Source organism: Saccopteryx bilineata, chromosome 12, assembly GCF_036850765.1.
Source record: "Saccopteryx bilineata isolate mSacBil1 chromosome 12, mSacBil1_pri_phased_curated, whole genome shotgun sequence".
Lineage (NCBI taxonomy): Eukaryota > Metazoa > Chordata > Mammalia > Chiroptera > Emballonuridae > Saccopteryx > Saccopteryx bilineata.
This window is the reverse complement of record NC_089501.1, coordinates 45,370,801-45,395,824: the sequence shown is the minus strand read 5'-3', so window position 1 is coordinate 45,395,824 and position 25,024 is coordinate 45,370,801. Positions and strand designations below refer to the sequence as shown.

At 41.2% G+C, this 25,024-nt stretch overlaps 1 protein-coding gene across 2 annotated transcripts in view; it reads right to left on the bottom strand.

Moving 5' to 3' along the window:
- ESR1 (estrogen receptor 1) overlaps nucleotides 1-23,448 on the bottom strand; it is a 366,942-nt gene extending 343,494 nt beyond the window's left edge. Inside the window, exon 1 of one of the 2 annotated variants that reach the window (XM_066247891.1) lies at nucleotides 23,327-23,448. The gene's annotated coding sequence lies outside the window, so the exon portion shown is untranslated. Of the gene's footprint in view, nucleotides 1-23,322 lie in introns of both variants that reach the window. The other variant, XM_066247890.1, reaches the window with a different exon arrangement.
- Nucleotides 23,449-25,024: the final 1,576 nt, after the last annotated feature.

The window sequence follows — 25,024 nt, the reverse complement described above, 5'->3', positions numbered from 1 at the left end:
GCAATGGAGATTCAACCTTCTGACTAAACAGTGGGCAGCTCGCCACTCTCCCCAGCAATTCTCCCGCTGAAATTGAAACTAACTGAAAGATATTTTTAAGGCCCAATAAAACTGCATGATTTAAACAGACACAGTAACTGTCAGCAAATAACAAGGATTTCGTTGGGGCACCATAACCTATTTGTCAGTCCCTTAGATAGTAAAAACCACTCCATCATCTCCACACTCAGCCCACTGGCAAGGACAGATGTGAACTTCATTCTCCCGGTCCTTGCATAATTTTTCTCACTAGTATAATACTTTAGTAATTGGTAGAAATGCAGAATTTTCATCCATGTTTTTAAAATGAGAAATTTACTAATACTCAATTCTTTATTCACCAAAAGATAGTCTAATGTTTTAAGTTACTTTACCAATACTACTCCTTGAGTACTTATTAAGTGCTAGTGTCTGTGCCGGGCGCTGAAGGACAAGGATGGTGTGACTCAACTGTAATTCAATACAGTGGTCCTCATCCTCTGTGTGGCGAGAGGAATCTCAGGCTCCTCTCCAGATCTAACCCTCTGGAGAGAACTGCCTTCCTCAATACAACTTATTATTGATTCACAGAAGCAAAGATGTATCTTCTGTATACTCGCATCAACCCACACAATATTTTTACTAAACTTCATTTTCTCATTTCATATTATGAAAACAACAGCTTTTGGTTTTCCAAATTTTAAAATGTTTCACTTTCTTATAATGTTTTATAACATTCATTTATCAACAAATATTCTGAGTGCCATGCCAGCTAGGTGCTCTGGTTAAAAGGGCGACCGATAAGGAAAATGCTCTCTTAAATTGCAACCCAAATGCTAACACAGAGCTCCACCCCTCCCCTACCAACTTCCTCCTTGAGAATGACTGATCCACAAAGAGTAGATTTTTAGGTGAAACTATTTATTGTATATATAATTTTTCAAGACACTATTATTCTTTTTTTATTTTAAAAATATATTTTAGTAATTCTTTACCATTATAAAAAATAAGGCATGATTAATATGGAAAATACAGATAAGTTGGAAGAAGTAAAAATAATTCATTCATAATCCTACCATATTGTTTAAGGTTTCATAGATTTTTTTTCCTGGATTAATTACTTTTGCTCTAAAAGGAAACATTACAGGAAAGATATGAGACCAGTACGAAGAAGTTAAGGCAATGGAAGGACCTAACACAAGGTCTAAACAAATGTAAAGACCACAAAACTGTCAAACCACTAAATTAGAATGTATATTTGAGTCAACTACATAAACCCAAGATCCCTTGCTCTTATTTGTTTGACTATTTTTAAATAAAATTCCTTTAAAATAAACATGGAGATCTAAATATTAAAAACTAGACCAAAATTATGCATGACAATAGTAAGTAGATATTAAAATATACTACACAACTAATATACTCAAAGAAGCATGTTCCAGGCCTGAAAATATATAAATAGATCAATAGACTATAGAAAAGAATCAAAGGACAGATAATAATATATGTGGAAGTTTAATTTACTAGACAAAATACAATTTATTGAATCTGGGATGCTTAAACAATTGGCTATCCATCTAAAAGAAAATACTGTCAGATCCTCTACCTTTATATAAAAATAAATTCCAGATGGGAAAGATACTGAAATATTACAGGTAGAAAAAAAAATAGAAATTAGAATATAAGTTAGGAGAAATTTAAGAAAATAGATAAGACCTTTTAAAGTAAGATAGGAAATCCAGATGCCATAAAGGAAGAGAGACAGATGTGATATCATAAGATTGCTTTTTAAATCCTGCGACAGAAAATTAGAAAAATAAAACCAAAGAATAAATTATTGATGGGTAAAGGTAGAACAACTAGTATGATAAAAAAAAATATGTCAAATTCAAGGAGCTTTTACAAAAGCAGCAGTATGGGGAAGTGAGCCAAGGATGTCCATAGGTAACTGACAGGTAAGGGAATCCTCAGAAACAGTAGTAATATGAACAGATACTCAACCTCACTAGAAGTAAAAAAAAAAAAAAAAAAGTTAAATGAATAATTCTTACTTGTTAGACTAGCAAAAATTAGACAGTGGCGAATTAGCAGGGCAGTGGAATGTGAGGAAAGTACTATCTCAAATATCACTAGTGGGAATGTGATTTGTTACAATATTTTTAGAAAATAGTATGGGAAAAACCCATTAAAATTTAAAAATACACATACCCTTTGAACCAGTGGTTCTACTTCTGGAAATTAAATCATAAAAATAAAACTACCATTAGCTAAGAAATATGTCTACAAATATTTGTAGTAAAAAAAAAAACTTTTTTGGCCCTGGCTGGTGGCTCACTGGATAGAGCATTAGCCTGATATATGGATGTCCTGGGTTCAATTCTCGGTCAAAAATGACAGTCTGCTTCTCCCTCCTCCTTCTCCCCTTTTTCTCCCTCTTCCCCTCCTGTAGCCAGTGTCTCAATCAGTTCAAGCATGGCCCTGGGCACTAAGGATAGCTCACTTGGAGCTCATCAGCCTCAGGAGCTAAAAATAGCTCAGTACTCAAGCATCAGCCCCAGACAGGGTTGCTGGGTAGATCTTTGTTAGGGTGCATGCAGGAGTTTGCCTCACTATCTACCCTTCTCTTACCTAAAAAATAAAAAAGAAATTTAAAAAAAGAAAAACACTTTTTTATGTACTGAAAACTTTTTTACAACAGATTGCCTTTTGATAGCAGAATATTTGAATAAATTTTAGCATATTTATACCTCATACAAGTATTGAAAAAAATAAGGTATATTCTCCTATATCTCAGAGTATGTGTTTGTATAGGGTGGTGTGAGTATGGAGACAAGAGGAGGGGAACACGTCAAGCTGTATTCAGTGGTTTCTCTGAAGTAGTATAGACAAAGCAAAAAGAACGGAAGAGGGAAGAAAGAAAGACAAAATAGATGGCAGCATAATAAAAAGTATGCTTACTATAACAACAAATGAAAATGTAGAAAGTAAAATATTATCCATTATATGAAGAAAATAATCAAAATAGAATAAATTCATGGACAAGGACCAGAGGTGGCATGGCCAGATAAAATCATGATTTGAGCCTTGGCCAGTTGGCTCAGTGGTAGAGCATCAGCCTGGTGTGCAGGAGTCCCAGGTTCAATTTCCAGTCAGGACACACCGGAGAAGAGCCCATCTGCTTCTCTTCCTTTCCCCCTCTTCTTCTTTTCTGTCTCTCTCTTCCCCTCCCACAGCCCGGGCTCCTTGGGAGCAAGGTTGGCCCGGGGACTGAGGACAGCTCCATGGCCTCCACCTCAGACACTAGAATGGCTCCAGCCACAACGGAGCAATGCCCCAGATGGGCAGAGCCTTGCCCCCTGGTGGACGTGCTGGGTGAATCCTGGTCAGGCACATGCAGGAGTCTGTCTGACTGCCTCCCCACCTCTAACTTTGGAAAAATATAAAAATAATAATAATAAATAATGACTTGATTTCTAGACAGGATTGTGGACAGTTTTTGCTTGGAATCTTCAAAGGGAGTTTCTGCAAAATAATAATGTTTTAAAACAAAATAAGGAAAATCAAGATCCCTTAAAAGTAGCTTTGTCCTGGCCCTGGCTGGTTGGCTCAGTGGTAGAGCGTCGGCCTGGCGTGCAGAGGTCCCAGGTTCGATTCCCGGCCAGGGCACACAGGAGAGGCGCCCATCGGCCTCTCCACCCCTCCTCCTCTCCTTCCTCTCTGTCTTTCTCTTCCCCTCCCGCAGCCGAGGCTCCATGGGAGCAAAGATGGCCCGGGCGCTGGGGATGGCTCCTTGGCCTCTGCCCCAGGCGCTAGAGTGGCTCTGGTCGTGGCAGAGCGTCGTTCCCTGGTGGGCGTGCTGGGTGGATCCCAGTCAGGCGCATGCGGGAGTCTGACTGTCTCTCCTCTCTCCCGTTTCCAGCTTCAGAGGAGTACAGAAAAAAAACAAAAAAAAGTAGCTTTGCCCTTTGACACAATTTCCATTTTAGGAATTATTTATAAGGAAGTAAACATAGATGTGGACAACAAAGCTTGTTAAAACACCTAAGTAATTAAATAAATTCTAATGATAAATCCTATAAGATATAACATAATTTCAACTTGCAAAATATATACTGTATGTACATATGTGTGTACATACACATTTGTGTTATACATATATATATTATACACATATAATGTTAATAAAAACCCAAGATACAACACAATTTCCACTCACAAAATACATACTTTGTGTGTGTGTATGTGTGTGTATGTATGGAAATTATGTTGCATTTTGGGTTTTTGCTAATATTATATTGTGGGAATTTTTTTCATTTTTTAGTATGCAAATATACATATACAAACATATCATACTAAGCAACAGACTAAAAAAAAATACTAAGAAAAGCCATGGCTGGTAAGCATGTAGGCAATCTCTGTTTATATCTTTATTCTTTTCTTTTTCTAAAACTTTTTAAAGTTAACATGCATTATACAGTAGGCAAAACACAAGAACTATTTTTAAATGGAAGCAAAGAAAGGTAATGAACTCATTTAAAAAAATGGCACTTCTGGCCCTGGCCGGTTGGCTCAGCGGTAGAGCGTCGGCCTGGCGTGTGGGGGACCCGGGTTCGATTCCCGGCCAGGGCACATAGGAGAAGCGCCCATTTGCTTCTCCACACCCCCCTTCCTCGTCTCTCTCTTCCCCTCCCGCAGTCAAGGCTCCATTGGAACAAAGATGGCCCTAGTGCTGGGGATGGCTCCTTGGCCTCTGCCCCAGGCGCTGGAGTGGCTCTGGTCGCAGCAGAGCGACGCCCCGGAGGGGCAAAGCATCGCCCCCTGGTGGGCAGAGCGTCGCCCCCTGGTGGGCGTGCCGGGTGGATCCCGGTCGGGAGAATGCGGGAATCTGTCTGACTGTCTCTCCCCGTTTCCAGCTTCAGAAAAATACAAAAAAATAATTAATAAATAAATAAATAAAAATGGCACTTCTAGACGATTCAGAGCTCCAAAGCTTGACTTTTCTCCAATGTTCATTCAACATTAGAACGTAACATCAAGGTCGTTGGCAGTGTGAAACTGTGTCTCCATCGTATGGATAAAACGTCAAACCACAGTGCCCTTACATTAACAAACTGTCCCCCCAGTACCATAAAAACCCCGAAACAGTACAAGTCCTCAAGTGTCGAGGATGAATCCTCAGGTAGGCACCGCCCAGAGAGCCTACAGCAGAAAGCCTGCTCATGAAAACCAGCAGAGCTGGTTTTATATTACCTCTACTGAACAAGCTTCATAATTTATTTCTTCAGGTCTTTGGTCAGAGCAGATTTCTAGTTCGGACCAAGGTCTCCAAATTGGAAACACTTTCCTGTCTTGGTTGTCTTCCCGGGTGGAAAGGATTTCAGCTGAAATGCAAGGCAAAGGCACTGGTGTGGAAGACGGTGAGCTTGCCGTGGGGCAGCTGGTGAAGTCTCCTGGCAGGGCAAGGCCGACCAATGAGCTTTATTCTTATCCCAGAAATCTCCCCGAGAGGACCCAACTGGCCAACGAGATAAACATCAACCCTCTGAGGCTGGCTTCTCCCCTCCCGCCTCCCTTCCCACCCATCCCTTGGAAGGACTTTTGCTTCCTAGTTGATGCAGCCACGACTCCCGCTCTGTCTTGTGCCCCTGGGCCAGCGGGATTGAAGAAACAGCCACAGAAACATGGGCAGTTTTGTGTTTTTTTCTTTTTTTGTATTTTTCTGAAGCTGGAAACGGGGAGGCAGTCAGACAGACTCCCGCATGCGCCTGACCGGGACCCACCCGGCATGCCCACCAGGGGGCGATGCTCTGCCCATCCGGGGCGTCGCTCTGTCCCGACCAGAGCCACTCTAGCGCCTGAGGCAGAAGCCACAGAGCCATCCCCAGCGCCCGGGCCATCTTTGCTCCAATGGAGCCTCGGCTGCGGGAAGGGAAGAGAGAGACAGAGAGGAAGGAGAGGGGGAGGGGTGGAGAAGCAGATGGGTGCTTCTCCTGTGTGCCCTGGCCGGGAATCGAACCCGGGACTTCTGCATGCCAGGCCGACGCTCTACCACTGAGCCAACCGACCAGGGCCTTTGTGTTTTTTTCAAACTCACTAGCTAATCTCCTCTGTTGCCAAAGTAATGACGGAGCATGTGTCCTGCACTTTTGGGTTGAGTAAAGACCACAAGACTATTCTGAAAATGTTGTCAATACTCCACAAAATATTATTTATATAATATTTTGACACCTATATTTAAATATGTGTCAAAACAATGGCTGAAAGTTGTACCAGGGAGAAAATGTGGACACGGCTATGTGCGTGCATGTCCTCAGCCGTTTCTACAACAGAGTCTGATTCTGGTGCCTGGCTCCCTTTGACATCATGGAACTCAAATTTCCTGATGACTTAAGATCTTCACTTCTTAAGAGGATATATTGTCATTGTATAAATAGAGCTTCAGACTAGCGAGAAAATTCTGGTCCATCTTATTTGCTACTATAGGTAGGGTCAACAATATGAATAGAAAACTGCTATAATTAACAGTGCAGCACTGTCATGTACAAGCCAAAATAAATTCAATGAACCAAACTGAATCTCTTAGATTCAACAAACCATAGTCAAAGTATGTATTAGAGCTCCTGTTAGCACATATCCAGATGGATAAATTAATCAAAGGAGTCCCTTCTTTTGGCACCTGGTATAAAGGCAAGAATTATAATAAACAATACTAGAATATGTTTACTGGGATGCAATTTACTTAGGGATAAGATTAAAGCCACAAGATAAGAGTTAAAACCAGGAGGAATCACAACAAATAGGTACTAATAAGAATGGAAATAACAGCAGAGAAGTAATTTGACCTAAATAGAGAGTAAAGAGAACATAATGAGAGCTTATTTATTAGTGGGAATAAACACATATTGTTCTATTGTATTCAGTTCTTGCTTTTTCATGTGCGATTTACCAATTTTGTGGATTATCCTTTTCTCTGCCAGTCTTTGTACATCTGAGTCATCTCTTGCCACCTTTAGGTCATATGTGTCCAGGAACTCCAAAATAATGTTTGCCATTAAAATATGTCCAATTTAATTAGCAAAGCAAACCAGATGGTACAGCTAGGGTTTATTGGTGGAAGGGCCCCTTCACCTCTCCAGCTTGGGACCAAATCTTGTGGCACATCTTCACTGCTAGTGGGAGAGAAGTCAGAATGGGAACTGAACTTGATAAATAAAGATACTGGTCAGTTAAGCCTGGCCTGTTGTCTCTTTCCTAAGTAGGAACTGATTCAGATATAATCAGTCAACTCTATTAAGTGTCATTTACAGGCAAGAAATTGTATTTATATACAATGATGAAAATAAAAATAGCACTGCTCGCACATTGAGTTCTTGTCTTGAGTGAGTTCTAAACAGTAAAAAGTAAATCATAAGAATTTTTCCAGGCCTTGGAGGGTGGCTAAGGAATCATCAGGCAGGTGTATAGACACCCCAAGTTCGATTCCTGGTTAGGGCACACAGGAGAATTGATCATCTGCTTCTTCCCCCTCCTCCTTCTCTTCCTCTTTGCCTCCCACAGGCAGTGGCTCAGTTGGTTCGACTATGACCCCTTCACTGACGACAGCTCTGATGGAGCACATCAGCCTCAGGCACTAAAAATAGCTCAGTACTCAAGCATCAGCCCATGATGAGGTTTGCCAGGTGGATTCCGGTCGGACTGCACATGGGAATCTGCCTAACTCCCCTCCTCTCACTTAAAAAAATAATTTGTTCCATGCAATGGAGATACAAATAATCCACAGTGGGTTTCTTGAGGAAAGAGATTTCTCCTTTTTATATTGCTACTATATATCCTTCAGCATCTAAGCCCTGTGCCTGCAAACATAACCTGCAAACCCTTATTCACAGTGGCTTAGATCTTGGGTAACTAACTGTTCTAAGTTCAAATCTCGCTATCCCATTTACAAACTGAATGGTCTTCAACAAATTACTGGATTTCTCTAAGCCTCAGTTTGCTTCCCTAGAACATGGGTATAATGAGCTCCACTCCTAGAGATGTTGTAATGACTGAATAAGCTGTTCTCTGTAAAGTGCAAAGCACTATGGCTAGCAGAAAGTGTGATCAATAAATGTAGAGCTGTATTATTGTCGTTGTATTAATTACTTAACTGAACTGACTCCAGAGATCACCAAAGGATATCATAAAATAAATAGGACTTTAAAGAATTGGTTTTGTAACCTGAGAGTTGGTTCTTTAAAAAAAATGGGCATTATATTAACCTATTAACACATTTTATGTATTTTATTCTTTGGCCCTTAGATTCTTTTTATGTAAGACAAACATTTAATATTGATAGAGTTAAGTAATGTTGGGAGTTGGAGAACACTGATGTTATGTGTTGTTAATAAATGGAAAAGCATTAAGAATGGAGGAATATAATTCCAATGCTGTTACCTAAATCAGTGGTCCCCAACTTTTTTTGGGCCATGGACTGGTTTAATGTCAGAAAATATTTTCATGGACCAGCCTTTAAGGTGGGATGGATAAATGTATCACGTGACCGAGACAAGCATCAAGAGTGAGTCTTAGACGGATGTAACAGAGGGAATCTGGTCATTTTTTAAAAATAAAACATCGTTCAGACTTAAATATAAATAAAACGGAAATAATGTAAGTTATTCTTTCTCTGTGGACCAGTACCAAATGGACTACGGACTGGTATTGGTCCGTGACCCGGGGGTTGGGGACCACTGACCTAAATGACAGTTATTCAGATAGATGTACGAGGAGTTCAATGACATCTGGAGTCCTCATGGTTTTGTTTCAGACCTCTCTCAAAGTCCAAGCAACATCACATCCTTGGGACTTTCTGGAATAATCAGCTTTAGCTATAAGACCACTCAGAGACTGGTGAGTGCACAGAAACACAAAAATCAAGAAGGAGCAGCACATTGAACAGCTCCGGGTGATTTGCATCCGTTCTACTTTCTCCAGCCCCAGCTGGGCACACAACTTGGTTATCTGCTTAAAAAGCTTATTTTTCCTTCCTCTGTTTTCATTGTCCTTTTCCTTGCTCTCCAAACTAGCTGGCGGCACTGGGCAGGCAAGTAGCCACAGGCTCTGTCCCCTTGGAAGTGAGAAGCTATGTCAGATCACCCTTCTAGGAGTCCTGTGGGACACAGGAGAGTTCATTCACAGCTGCTCAAACTTTTTATATTATGAAATTGATTGGGGTGACACTGGTGCATACGATCCTATGGTTTCGAGTGGTCATTTCTGTGATAGGTGATCTGGACAGGGCTGCAGGGATAGTAAGGGGTAGAGGAGGCCGAATATAAGGTGACGGAAGATGATTTGACCTTGGGGGTGGGCACACAACGCAATGTTCAGACTCTTAAATCAAGGATTAGAAAGACAGTTGTTTAAAATTCCTCCTCCGAGGAGTTTCTGGGAGTGATCCGAAACAGCCTGCTGTCAGCCATGCCCTTGGGGAAGAGGCTCTATGGGTTGGATCTCCATCCCCAAGGACAGAATCCCCACCCTCAGGAGACCGGCCCGACCAGTCAGACCCACTGCACTTTTGAGGACAGTGGCAAAGCCTGGAACTAGTGACAGTATTTAACATTTTAGTTAGTCACTAAGTAAAGTCCTTGCCTAGAAACCTGCATCTCCTACACAGCAGGGTAGATAAGCCCCAACTGAAACTTTCCCAAAATATGTCACTGACACAGGCTAACTCTACAACAAGGATCTCACCACACTGAGGCAGTACATGCCAGTCTGGTCTTTAGTGAAATCGGGCTTAGTCCTGAGAATAGTGTGAATGGGTCTCCTGCACATTCAATGGTACAGCCAGAAACTTGTTCTGAGTCTCCTTCCGTTAGGTCAAAGGGTGCACGGTTGGTTTGGGCAGGGTTGGGATAAATCATCTTATGGCGAGGGGCCATGCTGGGGAAGAGAAGGAGAAGGGGGAGACTGAGGGGAGGGAAGCATCTCTAGCTGATGGGCAGACAGACCTGTGTCCCACATCCCAATCCTCCCTTGCCATTTGGGCAGGTTACATAAAAATAAACCTTACTGTGTCATTCAGTGGACTGACTTTCTATGCTATTGAATATTTTAAAGGATAGTACAGTATTTACAAACCAGAAAGGCTTTTAATCTTTTCTATTGCCTGCCTGCTACTGGATTCACCAACTGCTAAATAAATACACAGCCTCTCAAGTTGGCTTTTGGCAATAATAATGACAGCTTGTGCTTTCATTGTAATATATGCATTGCTTTTCAGGAGGTTTGCTAATTAATTTAGAAATGTTCTATGGAGAAATGGAGGAAATGAGAATTGAACTTGAAGGTCAGTAAGTTATTTTCTCTTTTAAATTTATATTAAAAATAACGTGATTATTTAATGATCACAAATGCAAGTGACATGGCTACTTGTTCATCTAATACGTTTTTTTTCCTTATGAAACTTCCACTTGTCACTTTCAATAATAAATTCAGTAGAAATGTTTCTTGCCCTAGCCAGTTGGCCCAGTAGATAGAGCATCGGCCCAGCGTATGAATGTCCTGGGTTCGATCCCCAGTCAGGGCACATATGAGAAGCAACCATTTGTTTCTCTTTCCCTCACTCTCCCCCTTCTCTTTTTTCTTCCCCTCCCACAGCCAGTGGCTCAATTGGTTGAAGCCTCAACCTCAGGCACTGATGATAGCTCAGTTGATTTGAGCATCAGCCCCAGAAGGGGCCTGCTGGATGAATCCTGGTCATGGCACATGTGGGAGTCTGTCTCACTATCTCCCCTCCTCTCACTTTAAAAAAAAAAAAAGAAAGAAAGAAAATATTTTCTCAATGATTAGAATTTAAGAATCATTTCTCTATTTCTAGGCTGGTAACTGACTATTAAAAGTCTATATTCTGAAGATGTTCTCCTATTTTAGGGTTAAACACACACATTTTATTGTACTCATTATTGGAATCATACAACTGGCAAGAGCAGAGGAGTTTCTGAAATTCACTTGAAGCTATAGTAAAGCTCTGAGGGCACAAGAATGAAATAAAAGACGTTTTTAAAGTTTAAGTTTTACTCCTTTTGAGAGAGAGAGAGAAGTAGAGTAAGAGAGAGAGGGAAAAAGAGAGAGAGAAGCATCAGTTCATCGTTGCTTCACTTTAGTTGTACATTGATTGCTTCTCGTTTGTGCCTTGACTAGGGATGGGACCGGTGACCTTGGGCTAGCGACCTCAGGCCCAAACCAAGTCATCAACTGATTGCTCGAACCAGAGGTCTCTGGGCTGAAGCCACTGACCTTGGGGGCATGTTGATGATCACATGCTCAAGCCAGAGACCCATGCTCAAGCTAGAGACCTCAGGTATCAAACCAGCGACCTGAGCATTCTGAGTCGACACTTTATCCACTGCACCACCATCAGTCAGGCTATCCTATACTCTTGATCACTGTAGATAAAGCCTCTAACCTCCCCAATAACATGAAAAGAAACTCAGAGCACACAGCGCATGCAGGGGATTTTTTAATGGGGTAGCCGCTAGATGGTATCCTTCACTTTAAGAAGCACATGAGAAATGTTCATCAGATACCACATATACTTCTAGATCCCAGGCAATACTAGGCTTGATAAACAAAGAAATTAAATGAAAAATTATTCTCCAAATCGAATGGCCAAATTAGGTCTTCTGTATTCATGGAGGAAGTCAAGCGAGAGAAGGAGGACACGAATGTGTTCACACACACCACAGTGGTGACTCAAAATTAAGATCGAGATTTACATCCTCTCTCAAAAGACCTGTGCTAAGCTTTGGTACTACAGTCCTGGAAAACGGGCAGAAGTTTTTGGGCTTTTGTTATCCTAGTTTTCTTCTTCATCTGTTTTTTAAGAGGGAATGAAAGAGTGAAATGAGTAGTTTCTAAAGATTTCCTTAATTAAAGCTGACTTGATTCTTCACGTAATAAAACACGTGGTTAAAGACAAAAGCAGTCTCACTTAGTGCAGGCACTGGAAAATCAATGTTTCACTTGTCTGTTCAGCTCAAAATCCTTGATTATATTATTTGACAAAGCTAAGTAGGGCATAAGTTATTTACCATTGACATCATCAGCAAGCAGGTATGCAGAATGAATACCATATCCTCTCAGGTCTATAGGATGACTTCCATTTCTGTAGATCAATTTTGCCCTTAGAGAAAAAAGTCATGGCCCACAGTGTTCAACAGCAGAGTTGCACCTGCTGTGGCTGTGTGGTAGGGGTTAATCACAGAGACTCAGATGTTGCTCTATGATGTTTGGAAAAGGACTCACTGCACAAAGCAAGTGAAGAATTCAGCATTACCACTTAATACACACTTTTATCCTAATACTTGTAAAAACAACTTTTTTATACCTTACTTGCATTCTCTCTAAATTTTTACTTTATTGTAAGATATGCCAGTAGAGTCTTTTAGAGTGTTTCAGGAATATTCCATGGGCAATTTCATCTGTAGATTCCAAACATCATCAGCCTGAGGTATTGAAAATGGCCCTGGGTTATTTGTTGTTTGTAAAACACTATCCTATGGCTTCAAACACACAAGACAGGATAGAATAAAAAAGACTTGTTTAATTTCTTAACTTTGTTTTTCCATCTAAAAGGCTAGCATGACTGCATTTTTCCCCTTACTTCCAAGAAGTAATAAACCTAATTTATGAACTTTTTCTCAATAAAAAGAACAACAAATAGAAAATTTAACAGTAAGTTAAGGAGTCTTCAAGATTAGCAGGTACCAATGACAGATTTATAGGGACCAATATAGTTTATCAAACTATATTTTAGGTCTAGGAAACATGTTCAGAGAAAGTAGTTTATGGTTTCCATACCAAATGGGGGGGGAACACCACAATGCAAATCCTATTCTAGTGGATTTGTTTATTTCATTGACTATTTTCTATTAAAATCAGTGGTAGAGCATCAGCCTAGTGTGTGGATATCCTGGGGTCGATTCCTGGTCAGGGCACACAGGAGAAGCGCCCATCTGCTTCTCCAACCATCCCTCTCTTCCTTCTCTCCCTCTCTCTCTTCGCCTCCCACAGCCATGGCTCAAGTGGTTCAAGTGCATCAGCCTGGGCAATGAAGATAGCTCCATGTAGCCTCTGTCTCAGGTGCTAAAAATAGCTCAGTTGAGAGCATGGCCCCAAATGGGCAAAGCATCAGCCCCAGGTGGGGGTCACTGGGTGGATCCTGGTGGGGGCACATGCTGTAGTATCTCTCTCTTATCGCTCCTCCTCTCACTTGGAAAAGAAGAAAAATAAAATTCAAGGGGATATGGAATTTGTCACTCACAAAAATGATAAAGGCAAGACAGAATCGGTGTTTTCAATAGAAAATTCATAAGTATATGGTGTGAGGGTAAAAAAGTCTAATTAAATATTACATTCAATTAATCTATGAAAGAAGATTTTTCTCCATGTGAGTCTATAGATTATGTGGATTTCTTCAACCACCTTGACCCATTAATCTAAAACGGTGAGACCCAATTTCTGGAAATGCTCAGAACGAGACATGTCACAGATCATAATATGGATATGGATAGATTTTGCGCAAATATGAAACAACCTTGGAAATGAACTCGTTTTCTTTTCTTTTTTTAACGCCAGTCTTTTAGGCTCACTCTAAATCATGACACAAAGCAAGAACTTGGCTGTTTTCCAATCAATTTAGACTGTGGACACTGACCAAACTGTTGGACATCTTACCCTCATCCTCCCATTGCGGCCCACATTCTCCTTCCTTGGTGGCTTTCTGGTTACGCATGATCTGGGTTTGGCCGCCTCTACTACCCACTTCAGATAATTGCTCAACTCTCCACTTGGCTTCTTGTTCAGTAGGCCTGACCGAAGAGAATGGATGAAGAAAGAGCCAGCATTTCCCTTTGATCTCTCAGAACTCAGGATTCCATTATATAATCTACCATAAATCCTAGCAGTAGAGATTGACACCAACTTCCAACCTTGCCACAATATGACACTCCTAGTTGATTCATTACAAATTTTGACATTTCTTAATTAACATGAACTCAATACTTCAGTTTGTCTGCGATAAGACCTTTTTTTTTTTTTAGTTGCCTTCTTAATATTTTTAAGGGGTGCCTTAATTTTTTTTTTCCTTCTGCAATCTACGTTTTATATGCTAAATGTTCTAACTGGCTACATGCCGCTAAGATTCAAGCTCACAGATGTTTCCTTGTGGCCACAGCAAATACCACTCCTGTGAGAATAAGTTTGATAAATAAAATTGGCAACAAATTTAGAACTAAAGAGCTGAATAAAGAGGTTAAGTGCAGCCCTTGTTAGCTACACTTTTATAAATCTATAAACTTTGTTTAATGTACTGAATTCTCAAGTATCAGTAGTAGTGGATTCTAGGACTATCATCAACAAATTAAAGTCTCGAACAATCTAAAAAGCCTCCCTCTATTGAACAGGATAAAGCCCTGTCCCTACTGAACATATCGCCATGAGCGCTAGCAAGTAGAAAATTGGCACGTGTACATTTTGCCTTTATTCCAAGTGCTGAGGGAGGAGCAGACTGGATAGGATCCAGGTGATGAGAACGGAGTGAAGCAAGGGCCCTGCAGAGTCTAAACATGAATAATTTGTGAACCGCTCGGAATGATTGTTACTCAACTACGTTAATATTGCTTAGGCCACATAGTAAGAGGAGACCTTTGCTTTCTTTTCCTTTCCTAGAAAACATTTTTCTATGAATCTTTTCCTTCACAAACTAGATTTGAAGAAATGTGATTTGTGAAAGTCTAAATGATCTGGAGGAACAGACCAACAAATAGGCATGAACAATGTTCTTCATCACGTATATTACAATGTCACCTTATCCCTATACTTCTTAAGTTCCGTGTATGCCTAAAATACAAAGCCCAGGCATTTGTCCACTATGACACAGTCTGTGGAGTGGAGTGTCATCATTTGAGACTTATTGTAACTGAAGTTAAATTCCTTAGTGTGCTTGGCCTGTCCCCTGACCCCCATCCCCTATAAGTCTTTGCCTTTTTTTTAATTGGCACCTTACCTTTTGTTTCTCCTTAGAAGAGAAGAAAGAAAAAAGAGGAAAAGAGAAAGTATAGTCTGACTTTTTCCCTCTATCTTCAAGTCACTGGATTCAGTGCCCCATTCCCTTAAGCACAAAGCATATAAATCAACAGAATGATGACATGTCTTTCTTTTATTCCAAGGGTAAGGGTAGATACCCATGGGTGTGACTGTGCTCACTGCAGTGTCCTAACTCACTGTTCTGAATGGGGAATGCTGGAAGCAAGAACTATAGAATCATATAATGGTATGGCCACAGGGACCACAGAGCTTCTTAGTCTAATGCCTTCATTCAAATTTTGAGGGAAATGGGGCCTCAACGGTCAGACTCGTTCAAACAAAGCCAGAGGCATAACATCTCCTAATTTCAAAATATATTATGAAACTACAGTGATCAAAACAGTTTGGTACTGGCCTAAAGATAGCTATGCAAACCAACAAAACAGAATAAAGAGTCCTAAATAAATCCACACATATACAGTCAACTGATCTTCAACTGTGGTGTTGGGAAAACTAGATATCCACATGTAAAAGAATAACATAGGACACTATTTTACACAGTGCACAAAAATAAACTCAAAATGGATTAAAGACTTCACTATAAGGCCTGAAACTCTAAAACTCCTAGAAGAAAACATAGAAGCTTCGTGACATTGGGCTTGGCAATGATTTCATGAACATAACACCAACAGCACAGGCAACAAAAGAAAAATAAATAAGTGGAGCTACAGAAAACTAAAAAGAGTACACACAGCAAAGGAAACAGTGAACAGAGTAAAAAGACAATCTACGGAATGGGAGAAAATATTTGCCAATCATAAATCTCATAATGGGTTAATCTCCAAAATACATAAGTTGTATCAATACATAATATTGATACAACTCAATAACAGAAACATCAATAATCCAATTTAAAAATGGGCTAAGGATATGAATAAACATTTCTCCAAAGAAGACATACAGAGGACCAACAAGCATATGAAAAAATGCTCATCATCACTAATCATCAAATATGGAAATCAAAACCACAATGAAATATCACTCTCATTCGTCTGGATGGCTATTATCAAAAACACAAAGGACAAGTGGTGGTGAGGAAGTGGAGAAATTGGAAACCTAATATTCTCTCCAGAGGAATGCAAAACGGTGCAGCTGCTACGGAAAAGAGTATAGTGGTTCTTTAAAAAAAAATAATAAACTACCCGATGACCCAGCAATCCTACCTCTGGGCATGCGCCCTAAAAGAGTTGAAACCAGGATTTGGAAGAGACATTAGCACTCTCATGTTCATTCCAGCACTCTTCAAAATAGTTCTTTTTACATGAAAACAAACTAAATGCCCATCAACATGAATGAATGAATAAAGAAAATGAGGTATCTACATACAAGGGAATAGTGTTCAGCCTTAAAAAGAAGTCAATTCTGCAACAAAGGACAACATGGACGAGCCTGGAGGGCATTACGCTAAGCGAGATAAACTGCAGACAGAAACACAGATGCTGCTTAATCCCACTTACATGAGGCATCTCAATATCAAATTCATAAAGTCAAAGACTGGCATGGTGGTGACGAGGGGCTGGGGGTGGGAAAAGTGTAAGTTATTAGTCAACAGGCATGAAGTTTCAGTCAAGTAAGATGAATAAGTTCTAGAGGTCTACAGCATTGTACATATGATCAACAAAAATGTATTGTACACTTAAAATTTGTTAAGAGGTTAGATCTCATGTTAAGTGTTCTTACCACAATAAATTTTATAAAGACTTATTTAGTATCCAAAATAAAGTACCTAATTATCTTTTTATTAAATTTATGAAAAGAACACAAAGAAATGGAAAGATAATCAATGTTCATGGATTAGAAGAATCAACATAGTTAAAATAGCCATATTAACCAAAGCAATAGAGATTTAATGCAATCTTCAGCAAATTTCCACTGGCATCTTTTAAAGAAATAGAATTTAAAAATCATCAGATTCGTATGGAACCACAAAAAGACCCCAAATAGCCAAAGCAATTCTGAGACAAAAGGAGCAAAGCCAGAGGTACCACACAACCTGACTTCAAATTATAACTACAAATGACAATCATCAAAACAGCATGGTGTTGGGAAAAAATAAATACATATTTAATAATTATAAACAAATTATAATTTTAATCTAATCTACTAGAAATATAAATTACTTTCTTCCCACTCTATATCTTGCCCAAATAATTTTACTAGAGAAATATTAAGAGTTACTAGCATTTTATACTCACCTTATTTTTTGCTCCATAAGACACACATAAGGGTTTTAAGGAGGAAAATAAGAAAAAAAATATTCTGAACCAAATGGTGTGTTAAAGTATTTAGTAAAATACCTATTTTTAGCTCCATAGATGCATGGGCATTTTCTCCTCCACTTTTCTGGGGGGAAAGGTGCATCTTATGGAGCAAAAAATACTGTATATAAGCAGTGTAATTTTTCAAAGTGCTATCACTTAACAGCATTGTTGATGGGAGTTTGGTACTGTAGTGCTTATACCCACTTTACAGATGGGAAAACAGAGTGCTGAGCATGCAAGTTGTTCACTACAGTTACTCAGCACATCAGTAGCAGAGCAATATCTTTTTTTTTTTTTTTCATTTTTCCAAAGCTGGAAACGGGGAGGCAGTCAGATAGACTCCCGCATGTGCCCGACCGGGATCCACCAGCATGCCCACCAGGGGGCGATGCTCTGCCCCACTGGGGCGTCGCTCTGTTGCATCCAGAGCCATTCTAGCACCTGAGGCAGAGGCCACAGAGCCATCCCCAGCGTCCAGGCCATCTTTGCTCCAATGGAGCCTCGTCTGCAGGAGGGGAAGAGAGAGACAGAGAGGAAGGAGAGAGGGAGGGGTGGAGAAGCAGATGGGTGCTTCTCCTGTGTGCCCTGGCCGGGAATCGAACCCAGGACTCCCACACGCCAGGCCGACGCTCTACTGCTGAGCCAACCCGGCCAGGGCCAGAGCAATATCTTTTAATGCCCTACCTACTTCTTTCTCTACTAGTCACTTTTGAAACAAAATCTTTTGTACAACCATAAAAAAATCATTTCAAAGAGCAAGTCCTAAATAATTTTTTAAATCGTTATTATACCTTGTCTGAAATATTCTAATCACCTCCAAATTGATGTGCTCACTCTTCACCTGAAAACTTCAATCTGCGCAGTATTTTACTAAGGCTAAGTTTTCATTTCATCCCAACCCCACTGCAGGATCTCTAACGCCTACACTAGCAAGTCCAAAACCAGGACATTAACTGCACTCCTGAATTATCTCACACCACCTCTCCACACACTTCTCACCTATATTCCTGTCGGGCTGTTTCATGGTTCCTCCAAATGTTTTCTGCACACCTTTGCTTATGGTCTTCCCTGTCCTTATATCTTCTTGTATAAATAGTGCCCATTGTTAAGGTCCTGGGCAAATGTTACTGCCTGCGTGAAATCATCCCTAACCCTCCCCAACCTCTCCCCCATTTCCCTTCCACCAGAAAGAACTTCCCTTCTTTGTGCTTCCACACCAATGGCGCTCGGCATGCTCAAAACTCTCATCACTTCCTACTCTTCTCTGTTACAGGACGTGATAATGATGGTCTATAGCGCAGATTATAGTCATCATGTAAAAATGCAATGTCCTATCACATGCCTTACTGACTGTAAGTGACATGAAGTCCGTGGGATCAAAGACCGTGTCAGGCTCTACTGAGCACACGGTTATGTTCTTCAAACCTTCCGTGCATCTGGGCACCTTCCCAGACACTGGAGGGCGGGTCTGAACAGAGCCCGCCCCCACACTGGTTGTGCTTTCAGTCTGGCTGGGAGCAGCGACTCCGGGGCAGATCGGAACAAACCACAGCCGGGCCCTGGTAAATATTACTCATTCCTCAAATAAAATCAGGAAAAGCGTTTAACAGTGTGTGTCAAGGTGAACAATATTGGATTCTGCCTAACCCTAATCTCTAAAGCTCTTTTAGTAAAACTCAATGTAAGCAGGATTTTCCAACTCTCATATAAAAAAAAATCTTATATCTGTATTTTTCACATTGCTTTGAAGTGAAATACATTCACAATGGATTATATCTATGATGTGATCGTCGTTCTTACATACGTTTCTGTACTTGGGTTTTAAGAAAATGAATCCTGACAAATGGTTGGCTATAGTAAATAAAAATGAGAGTTCAAAAGAAAAGTGTGGGATAAACTCAAAATTTCTGATTTCTTAGTGTCTTTATTGAAATTTAGAAAGAAAATACCCCAGTGAGGCCACTTTTATGAACAGCAGAGAGAGGAAAGGTCACAGAAACGCTAAAGTATCCATTTGCAAAGGGGTTTTGAGGGCATCTTCTGAAACTACCTCCGTGAAGAAGCATGTTCAGATAGCTCAGCCGCTGGCTGACCGCTCGATACGTGAGCAGTTGGAAGCAGAGGAAAAAGAAATGCCAAAAACCCAGGGGCAATCTGTTATTCCAGCAAAGGGCAGGAACCTAGAACAGGCACCATGATTACATCTTCTCAGCAAGTCTCACAGTCTCACCTTGCCCGGGATTGCTTTGCTGGGGCCTGTCTCTTCCCCCTTGTGACGGGCAGTGCCAACCGAGGCCCTGGGAGTTGTCTCCAAGGCTGCAAGAAAGGTGAGCTGGAAGACAGCGCCTCCTATATATGTATCCCTTCTTAGCAGGAAACCCCAAAGATCTGAGAGTTGGAACAGCTATAAATAGGGGAGTGAAGCCAGGTTCAGCTTCTGAAGGCTGGGTTGAAAACATGAAGCTTCAGGTGCGCCGCCGTAAGAGTCATCGTGGTTTTTATAACAGAGGCTGGGGACGCTCCCGGCTACCCTTCCTCTCAGAGAAGCCAGGGGCCTCCTGAAGACAGCAGGGTGACCCAGAGAGAGGGGGACTTAGACAGGTGACTAGCAGGTTCTCTGAGTCTATCTACTGCCATCCTTCCAAATCCTGCCCACCCTGCCTGCCATACTGACATTCTAGCGCTGCCACATGGCTGGGTGGCCTGGACTCTTGGCCCACACTGTCACTACCACACATACTCTGGGTCCTTTAGAACATAATCAACCGCCTCTCACAGCCATTTCCTAGTGCCACACCGGGGCTCTTCTCAGTCACTTGGTGACAAGATTTTACATGTAACTAAGTAATAACGTAATTTATACCTTCCATATAAAAGCTCACATTTTAGCCTGACCAGGCGGTGGTGCAGTGGATAGAGCGTCAAACTCGGACGCAGAGGACCCAGGTTCAAAACCACAAGGTTGCTGGCTTAAGCATGGGCTCATCCAGCTTGAGCACAAGCTCACCATCTTGAGCACAGGGTCGCTGGCTTGAGCCCAAAGGTCCTGGCTCGAAGCCCAAGGTCGCTGGCTTGAGCCAGGGGTCACTCACTCTGCTATAGCCCCCTGGTCAAGGCACGTATGTGAAAACAATCAATGAACAACTGAAGTGACACAACTACAAGTTGATGCCTCTCATCCCTCTCCCTTGTATCTCTCTCAGAAAAAAAAAAGGGGGGGGGGAATTGTTACAGAGATAGTGAGAGAGGCTAGCCCAGGTCTCCGGCTTCAAGTTGAAATAAAAGAGTACAACTCACACCTTTCCCAAGAACCAAACAAAGTACTTCTTTTGATGTCAAAACAAACGTAACAAGTTTTTGACATACTCATCACAGCAAGAATCTGCCTTTTTTTTTTTTTTTTTTTTTGGTACTCTTCTCATCACAAAGGAATGTGATGGCCCTGACCGTCACAAGGAGAGGAAGAGTGGAACAGTGGAGGGAAGGGCGCTGGAGGTTCCTACACTTCCCTTTTATGCTCTTTTCAAAAGCAGCAGCATGTTGACAGGTGACATGTGTAGCTGAATGGACCTATTGCCCTTTTTTTTATTCAGGCCGAGGTATAGTCAGATGGACGTAAACTCCTAGCAGCTACAGGCTGACCATTAGCAGCTACAGTGCTGACCATGACTCTGGTCACTTGTTCAAACAGCATTTATTATTCAGCACTGTACTAGGCTTGGAATAAAAATGAGTTTCTAACACTCGAAGCCTGCACGTTGTTCAAGGAGAGGTTAATCTTCTTTACTCCACAGAGTCATATCTGGCAGTTACTCCAATAGCCCTACTCTGCAGATGAGGAATTTGAGGCCAGGGGTGAAATTGCACAGCTAGACAGTGGAGGGAGCTATGAACTCAGCTGTGTCCTGTGAATTTGAATTACATGACCTAGTGTCTAAGTCTTCACCAAAGAGTTAACTGCTCTAAAAGACCTGAGCAGAAGTATCAGCTCTCTAGCAAAATATTTTTAGGGGTAAAGAGACCATGCGAGCTCAAATAAAGGTGAGTGGGCAGGCCTATATCTTAACTGACATCAATGAAATACATGCCAGGAGTATTATACAAGTAACATGAACAGTCTACGCAGAGCTGGGTCACTGTCATTCCTGCCTGTTTTCTTAGTGGACAGTCTGCAACCATGAAGCAGAGCTGTTCTCTGTCCAAAGCAAACTGAAGCCCAACCACTGGCCCTGAGCCCTGACAGTTGTTCTGACCAACTGGGCTAAAGGAATATGGACAAATACTCCAAGAACCCACAGACAACAATACAGAATTATTAGCAGGCACCCAGTGTGTATCTTCTTATTGTATAGAGGTTTACCGTAAGTGTTGGGGGGGGGGGGAGGCAGACAGTACTGCCTCTTAATCCTAAACTGAACGAAAGGTACAGAGTTAATTGAAACAAAAGATAATTGTCCAACTTTATTCTCACTGCAAGTTTAAAACACATGAGCTTTCTCCCTTTCCTTGACTGCCACAAGCAATAAAACAAAACAATATGCCCCCCAAGGGTCTAAGAAAAATACCCTGCTAGTAAATATAACCTTTATATTTATTTCCAAAATGTTGTGCTTTTTTTCCCCTACATCTTACATCTCTGATATTTACATTCTTTTTGTTCCTAATTTATTTGAAAATCTAACAACCTCTACAATATTGTGTCTAACCTCTGGAGTATTATAGCTATGCATGCCAAGTCCTAGTGGGCGGTCTTCATAGAATATTTGGAACAAACACGTGCATTTGAGAAATAGAAAGGAATCTTTTTTGAATTGAAGTGGACTCTTGAACCCTGGATCTCAGAAGTTCCCGTCCAATTTCATCATGGATATGTGTATATCAAAACACATTCAGAACTGGTGATTTGCCCAGCAACCTCATGCTTGCAGAGCAACCTCTGCAAGCCTGTTAGATCTAGTCCGGAAAACCAAGAGAAATTTGGCGCCTTGGAGCAGGAATCGCGACCATGACCCGAGTCCTGATAAAGCCCAACCCTTATATATAGTAAGACATGCTTTTACGGGCACGCCTGAGAGAACGAGAAATGGTCACCCTCTTGACAGAGCATGAAACATGCAACCTGATGCACATTTCCTGAGCGTGTGGCACTCCTCCGATCAAAATGAAAGTATCCTGCCCTGTCTTTTGTGACTGCCACATCATGACTGGAGGAGCACACAGCTGGAGGGGGTGGCGGAAGGGGTGGGAGTGGGGGCATTCACGGTCACCAACCTCCTGCTGCCAAAAAAGTGACTGAGAATTCTCTCCCAGCAGAGCAAACTGAGGCAGCAGGACTCAGAAGAACTTGCCTTAAAACCACAGGGCAGAGACAGGGTGGCTCGCTTCTGTATTGCTAGATTGCATAGCTTTTTAGAAAACCGGACAGCCTTCGGGGAACCAATAGCGGCTTATTCAGATTGCTTACTCCAGATACACATCAATTAGGGCAGCAAAGATCAAAAAAACAGGTAGTGTGTTCAGGCCAGCCCACGCCATCAGTCCAATTAATAACTTTCAACATTCCAACACATTGCAACAATACAGCTCCTCAGAGCTAGCACCGAATCCTATAAACACACACTCGGAGGCAGGCGGGCAGCCTATCAGTGCTGTGCTGAGGAAAGGGCGGCCGCGCTGACCTCGGAATCAGCTGAATATTATTCCCAAAGTGAATTTCCCCCGTCCCCAGCTTAGATTTAACCTGTTAGTGCCGCACTTGTCAGCAACATTGCAAAATATCACTGGAGCTTAAGAGGAAAAGGAGCCTCGTTTCACATGGGAGGGAAGCTGTAAAGTGACCTCCTGCTTCTAAATAGTAGCACAGACAGCAAAGAGGGCAAAAAAGAAATGGAAAGAGAAGAAACAGGAGTACCTACTTGAGAAGAATGTCCCTCAAGGACTGTCTTCTTATGCTATGGCATGGGCAAGAGAGGGGGCCAGGTAACCTTTCGAGCCCGTTAGGGAGCTTCTGAGCATGAAGCTTGCATTTGCAGTGTTGGTGAAGTCGGCTCTGAGGCAGAAGACAGGACGCTGTTGTGACCATGAAATTAGGAAGTGCAGGCACTCAAAACTAAAGATCTAGCACCACCATTTGACTAGGAATGGAAAATCTCCCGAACAGAACCGAGTGGGGGTGGCCTTCCGCTCCCCACACCAGGCCGGATTCTAACTTTCTTAGCACTTTGGTCAAAGCAGACGATTCCCAAGGGGTTAAGGAATCTGGGTCATCTGCCCGGCATTTTTTTTTTTTTCTGTAATCCAGAGCAAGAGTGAGGAGCGTTGGGGTAACTCTCTCCCTCGGCGGGCGGTCGACTGAACAACCGGTGCTGCATTTCTTGTCCAGGATTCATGAGGTTCTTGACTCCAGGAACCTGCGGAGGTTTAGCTGCTCTCTGACTTCAGCCTTTCCTCCCGTCCTACGAGCCTCCCCGTACACTGCCTGGCATCTGCTGCAGCCCTTTAAGGAGAGTGTGTGGGTGTTTTATTCTGTTTACTCTGAGGTCAACATTCAGAAGTTTAAAAAAAAAAAATGGACTAAGGAGTAAAATGGGAATTTCTTAAAAAGATATCGAAATGTTAATACCTTATCAAATCTGCTGTGGTTTAAGTAGTTATATATTAAAAAGTATTTTTAAATATATATTCTATTTTTCTCCTCCATGAATCCTAAGAAAAACTAGTGTTCCGGAAGTGAGGACGGGAGAGAAGGCCAAGGTGAAGGAGGCGGAGTCTCTCTAGTGGGGCATCCTAGAATCTCCCAGGGAAGGTTACCCACCATTGGGCACCAGGGGAATCTCAAAATTGGCTCAGAAAAGAAAAAGAAAAGAAAATTCTTACAATCAACACTTTGAAATATTTTGAAATAAAGGATCTTGACTGTCTTCAATCTACTCTATACTTGTGAGTTACCCATAAAATAATTTGAATATACAAATTTGTCTGAGATTGGTTTCCACAGAATACATACAGCAGGACACATTTTAGCTAGTATGTTAAGTATTTAATTTTAATTTAAAAAACACAAAATTGCAGCAAGATTCACTTACAAAAAGAACAATCACATATACTAAGGCTTTGAGTCAGAGCGTATTAGTTTTTATTCATTCTATTATGGTTTCTGGCAAAAGGTAAATTCTTCAATAAAATGTTTTAGACAGTTTAAATGTTTTGAAAGCAAAATAGATTTTTTTTCTAAATTAATTAAATCCTTCAATTATGTTAGTTGCCAAAATGGGTGAGCTATGCTTTTCAAACAGCTTTAGCCTCCTGTGAAAATCAGTTGTACAGATCAGCACAGAGAATAAAATTACTTAGAGCAACAGTTTCAAAATAGGACAGTCAGTAGATTCTGAACTGAAGGTTATAGATTATTTTCTCATTAGAAAATACAACTTTATAATATAAAATATAAATTAGATTAATTATCCTTAAAAGACTATCAGTGACATTTATTTGCATTCCAACATGTGCTTTCTCAAGTGAAAGAGAATAAAAATAATAGCAAATGTCTTCTGGGCACATTTTAGACGTCAGATACTATTCTGAGTACCTTCATAACAACCCAATGAGGTAAG